At 41.9% G+C, this 7,500-nt stretch overlaps 1 protein-coding gene across 3 annotated transcripts in view; it reads right to left on the minus strand.

Annotated features, from left to right (window-relative positions):
• The window catches only part of ak7b (adenylate kinase 7b), a 33,408-nt gene that overhangs the window by 5,630 nt on the left and 20,278 nt on the right, over nt 1–7,500 (minus strand). The gene's annotated exons all lie outside the window — the stretch shown is intronic.

Below are 7,500 nucleotides of genomic sequence, written 5' to 3' on the forward strand. Positions count from 1 at the left end.
CGCTCATGCTCATGTGTGCGCGCGCGCTCATGCTCATGTGTGCGCACGCACGCACGCACGCACGCACGCATGCACACACACACACACACACACACACACACACACACACACACACACACACACACACAGAGTTTGATGGAGGGATTTCTATCCAGTCAGTGAGAACAGGACGTGCACATTGATTGGACGAGGTTTTTCTAGGATTGTACGTTTCAATTGGGATTAAAATTATTCTTTATTTTGAACAAAGAAAAAAAGTTCATTTTTAGATGCCATCAGTGTGTGAGGTATCTCAATGTTCTCATGACAAAACTCTAACATGAGACTGTGCTCTAACCCGTCACATAACGAGCTAAATGAAAGTAGAACATTTCAGATGGACCGTATGACAGCTGCTAACGTTGGCCCCGCCCTACTTTACCTCTACATTACAGTTCCTTTATCCATGTCCATCCTAGAGCTCCTCTCTGACTATTAAAGCTAGCAGAGTTCATCCTTGGTAGTGGGTTCACTCACTCACCTTCTTGCTGGTTGGATTGCTGATTGGCTGCACCTGGCGGTAAGGCGTTTCCTGTTTCCTGTTTTCAGTGTTGCACTCCGTGTAGCTGTTTGGTGTTTGGGGCTCGCTAAAGCTGATTTAATTTCTCTGTACTTGGATATCTCTGAGTTATTGTAGCACAAAAGCACGCTAAAACGCACATTTTCTGTTGTTCCACCTAGCTTTTAGGGAACCATTTGAGTCCGCACGCAGTTTATTTGGTACTGAACAGTTTGCTGCTCGTCCAGTTAGCTTAGCCTCAGCACGGCTATGGCTACTTCTGTCTCTGCTTCTCCGTCTCCTATCTCTTGCTCTCTGTGTCAGATGTTTAGTTACTCCTCTGCCTCCTTTAGTGATAATGGTACGTGTAATAAATGTAGCATTTTTGTAGCTTTGGAGGCGAGGGTGTCGGAATTGGAGTCCCGGCTCCGCGCTGTTGAAAAACCCGTAAACAGCCGTAGCTACTTAGCTAGCGCGGGGCTAACTAGCTCAGAACCACCACGTAGCGACCCTCCAGTGGAACCCGAGCAGCCGGGACCTCAGGCCGGCTGGGTGACGGTATGCAGGAAGCATAGAACCCAGCCCGTGGGCCACCACCAACCCGTCCACGTTTCTAATAGATTTTCCCCGCTCAGTGACACACCCACTGACAAGCCGACTCTGATCATTGGCAGCTCCATAGTCAGAAACGTGGCATTAGAGACTCCAGCAACCATAGTTAAATGTTTACCTGGGGCCAGAGCGGGCGACATTAAATCTTACCTGAAACTGCTGGCTAAGGATAAGCGTAAATACAGTAAGATTGTTATTCACGCTGGCGGTAACGACACCCGGTTACGCCAATCGGAGGTCACTAAAATGAATGTTGCTTCGGTGTGTACGTTTGCCAAAACAATGTCGGACTCCGTAATTTTCTCTGGCCCCCTGCCTGATCGGACCAGTGACGACATGTTTAGCCGCATGCTGTCCTTCAACCGCTGGCTGTCTAGGTGGTGTCCTGAAAACAACGTGGGCTACATTGATAATTGGAAAACTTTTTGGGGAAAACCTGGTCTGATGCGGAGAGACGGCATCCATCCCTCTTTGGATGGAGCAGCTCTTCTTTCTAGGAATATGGCCAGTTTTATTAGTCCTCCATGACAACCCAGAGTCCAGACCAGGAAGCAGAGTCGTAGTTTAACCCACCCCTCTGCAGCTTCTGTACTGTTACCCACCCACTACCCCATAGAGACAGTGTCCTGCCCACGGCCAAAATCACACAGATTAAATATCAGGCTTAATAAAGCAAATCATGGAAATCTCATAAATATTAGAACAAATTCAACTGAGCAGAAAACTAGAAAAATTAAATGTGGGTTGTTGAACATTAGATCCATTTTTTCTAAGAATTTGTTAGTTAATGGCTTGATTTGTGATTATCAGATCTCTTTGCTCTCTCTCACAGAATCCTGGCTGCAGCAAGAGGACTATGTTAGCTTAAACGAGTCGACTCCCTCAAATTATTTAAATCATCATATTGCTCGAAGTACAGGGCGAGGAGGAGGAGTGGCAACCATTTTTCATTCGGACTTATTAATCAGTCCCTTACAGATTAATAGCTACAGTTCGTTTGAACATCTTATTCTTAGTTTTCCTAATCCAGATTGCAAAACTGTAAAACCACTCTTGTTTGTAGTTTTATATCGTCCACCAGAACCTTACTCTGAGTTTTTGGATCAGATCTCTGATTTTTTATCTGATTTGGTGCTAAATACTGATAAGGTCATTGTAGTGGGGGATTTCAACATTCATGTGGACATTGAAAATGATAACCTCAATGTAGCCTTTAGTAATATCTTAGACTCAATTGGTTTTACTCAAAGAATACATAGCTCCACCCACTCCATGCTTTCGTTCTTTTTTAAACACAGAAACAGTTTTGTTTACCTGTTTGTAGCTACGGTTTCGCCGACAGCTGCCGGCTTCTTCAGGCTGACGCTGATGGTGGCGCGTCACTTCCTTCTCCGTTTATCTGCGGGCAGCAGAGGACGTTGTCGCCCTCTACTGCCCGCTCTCCCCTCTCCGACGATGCAGTCCCATGCGTGGTCCAGCGTGTAAACTCCGTCGTCCCTGTTCATGGTCCCACATCCACGTCTCCTTATCTCTATTGCTTCCTTGATCCATCTTTTGTATTTTTGTTGTTCGGTGGTTATGATCCGTGTGCTGTCCCAGTCCATTATATGGTTTTCTCTTAAGCAATGATCTGTTACGGCTGACTTTTTTATTGTGCTTTCTGCTTCTTCTTTTGCTGCTCTTGTGTGTTTACGATTTGCCTCTTTCTCGCACTCCTTTCTGTGTTCTATTGTCCGTGTATTGAGTTGGCGTCCGGTTTCTCCTATGTATGTTTTATTGCATATTTTGCATGGGATTTCGTAGATGACTCCACATTTTTGTCCAGCTGATATTTTGTCTTTTGGGTGTACTAATCTGTTTCTAACTGTTGTGTATGGCTTTGTTGGTGTGTTTATGTTGTGTTTTTTCATTGTTGCTCTTATTTTTTCCGTTATGCCTCTGATGTATGGTAGGGTTATCACTGGTTTTGGTTCTTGTCTTTCTGGGTTTCTGGTTCTTTTTTTGGGTTGTTCTTTGCTTTCTGTTTTTGTTTGTTGTTTTCCTTTGTTTATTGCCCATGTCGGGTATCTGCAGGTCTTTAAAGCGTGTTGTATGTGTTTGTCCTCTTGTTTACGGTCTCTCTCTTCTGTTATTATGTTTGCTCGGTGATATAATGTTCTGATTACTGACATTTTGTGTATGGTGGGGTGTTCTGATGTCCATAATAGATATTGGTCTGTGTGTGTTGGTTTCCGGTATGTGTTTATGTTTACGGTCCCGTCGGTCTGCCTGGTGATTTTCATGTCCATAAATGCTATGCTGCCTTCTGTTTCTAACTCATAAGTGAATTTTATGTTGCCCGTGTCGTCAATATTGTTTAAGTGTTGTGTTAGTGTTTCTGTTTGACCTTTTGGTATGATTTCCAGTATGTCGTCTACGTAGCGTTTCCATAGTTTTATTTTGCAGTTTGGGGGGGCGGTGGCTATGGCTTTTTGTTCCAGGTCTTCCATGAAAAACTCGCACAGGGTGGCTGATAACGGGTTACCCATGGCGAAGCCATCCAGTTGTTTGTATATTGTGTCGTCGTATGTGAAGTAAGTGGAGTTAGCTACCAGTCCTATCAGTTGTGCTATGTCATCTGCTGTGAGGTTTGTCCTTTTATGTAAAGTTTTGTCTTGTCTGATTCTGTTAACTACTATGTCTATGGTTTTTTGGGTTGGTGTTTTTGTGAACAGAGATGTGACGTCATGTGAGATGAGTATGTCGTTGTCTTCTATTGTAATTTCCTTTAGTTCTTTTGCCAATTCTATACTATTTTTGCAGTGTTGGTCTGTATTTCCTAATAACGGGCTGATGATTCTGCTGATATCTTTTGCCATGTTGTATGTTGGTGTACCTATGCTGTCAACTATTGGTCTAAGTGGGGTGTTTTGTTTATGTATTTTTGGTGTTCCATATATTCTTGGTGTTATGTTTGCTGTGGGAATCCAGTGTTTGTACATTTTTTCTGTTATTTTGCCTTTTTCAACCCGTTATCAGCCACCCTGTGCGAGTTTTTCATGGAAGACCTGGAACAAAAAGCCATAGCCACCGCCCCCCCAAACTGCAAAATAAAACTATGGAAACGCTACGTAGACGACATACTGGAAATCATACCAAAAGGTCAAACAGAAACACTAACACAACACTTAAACAATATTGACGACACGGGCAACATAAAATTCACTTATGAGTTAGAAACAGAAGGCAACATAGCATTTATGGACATGAAAATCACCAGGCAGACCGACGGGACCCTAAACATAAACACATACAGGAAACCAACACACACAGACCAATATCTATTATGGACATCAGAACACCCCACCATACACAAAATGTCAGTAATCAGAACATTATATCACCGAGCAAACATAATAACAGAAGAGAGAGACCGTAAACAAGAGGACAAACACATACAACACGCTTTAAAGACCTGCAGATACCCGACATGGGCAATAAACAAAGGAAAACAACAAACAAAAACAGAAAGCAAAGAACAACCCAAAAAAAGAACCAGAAACCCAGAAAGACAAGAACCAAAACCAGTGATAACCCTACCATACATCAGAGGCATAACGGAAAAAATAAGAGCAACAATGAAAAAACACAACATAAACACACCAACAAAGCCATACACAACAGTTAGAAACAGATTAGTACACCCAAAAGACAAAATATCAGCTGGACAAAAATGTGGAGTCATCTACGAAATCCCATGCAAAATATGCAATAAAACATACATAGGAGAAACCGGACGCCAACTCAACACACGGACAATAGAACACAGAAAGGAGTGCGAGAAAGAGGCAAATCGTAAACACACAAGAGCAGCAAAAGAAGAAGCAGAAAGCACAATAAAAAAGTCAGCCGTAACAGATCATTGCTTAAGAGAAAACCATATAATGGACTGGGACAGCACACGGATCATAACCACCGAACAACAAAAATACAAAAGATGGATCAAGGAAGCAATAGAGATAAGGAGACGTGGATGTGGGACCATGAACAGGGACGACGGAGTTTACACGCTGGACCACGCATGGGACTGCATCGTCGGAGAGGGGAGAGCGGGCAGTAGAGGGCGACAACGTCCTCTGCTGCCCGCAGATAAACGGAGAAGGAAGTGACGCGCCACCATCAGCGTCAGCCTGAAGAAGCCGGCAGCTGTCGGCGAAACCGTAGCTACAAACAGGTAAACAAAACTGTTTCTGTGTTTAAAAAAGAAAAAAAAAAAAAAGAACGAAAGCATGGATTTACAAAGACACAGCAAGAACACACCTAAGATGTTCAAGGAGCTCCACCCACTCCTGCCATCATACATTGGACCTTGTTCTGACTTATGGCATAGAGTGTGAGGAAATAACAATCTTTCCACATAATCCAGTCCTCTCGGACCACTTTCTGATAACCTTTGAGTTTTTTATAACTGAGTTCTCGAGACATGAAAGTAAATTTCACTATAGTCGGTCTCTATCAGTGCGTCTTTTAAATCAACTGTTCCATCTTTACTGTCCTCAGCATCTCAGAGGCATGTAGCAGAGGGCAATATTTTCAGTTCTAGCCCTTCACAAATTGATGCCTTAGTTCATCATTTTAATTCCTCTTTACGTGTGGCATTAGATGATGTTGCCCCTTTAAAAAAGAAGGTAATTAGGGACAGGAATTTGGCTCCCTGGTTTAACTCTCATCTACGAGCCTTAAAACAAAACTCTAGGAAATTGGAGAGAACATGGCGCTCTACGCACCATGAGGAGGCCTACCTATCCTGGAAAAATAGTCTTGTGCTTTACAAAAATAAGCTTCAACAAACTAGAACTGCTTATTTTTCAGCATTAATTGAGGAGAATAAGCATAATCCTAAATTTTTTTTCGGTACAGTTGCCAAACTTACACAGAATCATAGCTCTGAGCCATCTATTCCCTTAGCCCTCAGCAGCAATGACTTCATGGGATTTTTTACAAGTAAAATTAATTCTATTAGAAACAAAATCTTTAGCAACCTCCCTAATGCGATTTCTTCTTCCTCAGTAAGTGAGGCAGCATCAGAGGTGACTGTAGAACCTCATCTGTGCTTGAACCATTTTGATCCAGTTGAGCTTTCAGAGTTATCAAAAATATTAGCTTAATCTAAACCTTCAACTTGCATTTTGGATCCAATCCCAACCAAATTATTTAAAGATGCATTTCCTTTGGTTACTGCCCTCATTCTAGATATAATCAATCTATCCTTAGTAAATGGATATGTACCACAAGATTTTAAGGTTGCTGTAATCAATCCTTCACTTAAGAAGCCCTCTCTGGATCCAGATGACCCAATGAATTATAGACCAATATCTAACCTTCCATTTTTATCCAAAGTCCTGGAGAAAATTGTGGCCATCCAAGTATGTCAGCATTTAAACACTAATGCTCTGTTTGAGGAATTTCAGTCTGGTTTTAGAGAGTATCACAGCACTGAAACTGCATTAATGAGAGTTACAAATGATATTCTCATGGCCTCAGATAAGAATCTTGTGTCTGTTCTAGTCTTGTTAGATCTCAGTGCTGCCTTTGACACAGTTGATCACAATGTTCTTTTAGAAAGACTTGAACATGTTGTAGGGATCAAAGGAACAGCGTTAGGCTGGTTTAAATCCTACCTGTCTGACAGATTTCATTTTGTAAATGTACATGACAAATCGTCTTCATACTCCAGGGTTACTTGCGGAGTACCACAGGGTTCAGTGCTTGGGCCAATTCTTTTTACTATATATATGCTCCCAATTGGTAAAATCATTAGACAGCATGGGATAAACTTCCACTGTTATGCTGAGGATACTCAGTTATATTTATCCATTAACCCTGATGAACCTAATCGGTTGGGTAGATTACAGGCTTGTCTTGAGGACATAAAAAATTGGATGACTCTTAACTTCTTGCTTTTAAATCAAGACAAGACAGAAGTTCTCATCTTTGGACCAGAAATCCAGAAAAGGAAATTGCTTAGCCAATCGCCTGACCTTAATGGCATTACATTAATCTCCGAGAACAAAGCAAGGAACCTTGGTGTTATCTTTGACCAGGACATGTCATTCAAATCCCAGGTTTCACAAGTTTGTCAGATTTCCTTCTTCCACCTTCGGAATATTGCTAAGATTAGAAGCATCCTTTCCAGGAGTGATGCTGAAAAACTAGTTCATGCATTTATTACATCAAGACTGGATTACTGTAATTCATTACTCTCAGGAAGTCCACAGAATGTAGTTAAAAGTCTTCAGCTTGTCCAAAATGCTGCAGCTAGAGTTCTGATGAGAATTAAAAAGAGAGATCATATCTCTCCTGTCTTAGCT

Source organism: Nothobranchius furzeri, chromosome 18 (assembly GCF_043380555.1).
Source record: "Nothobranchius furzeri strain GRZ-AD chromosome 18, NfurGRZ-RIMD1, whole genome shotgun sequence".
NCBI classification, from domain to species: Eukaryota; Metazoa; Chordata; class Actinopteri; order Cyprinodontiformes; family Nothobranchiidae; genus Nothobranchius; species Nothobranchius furzeri.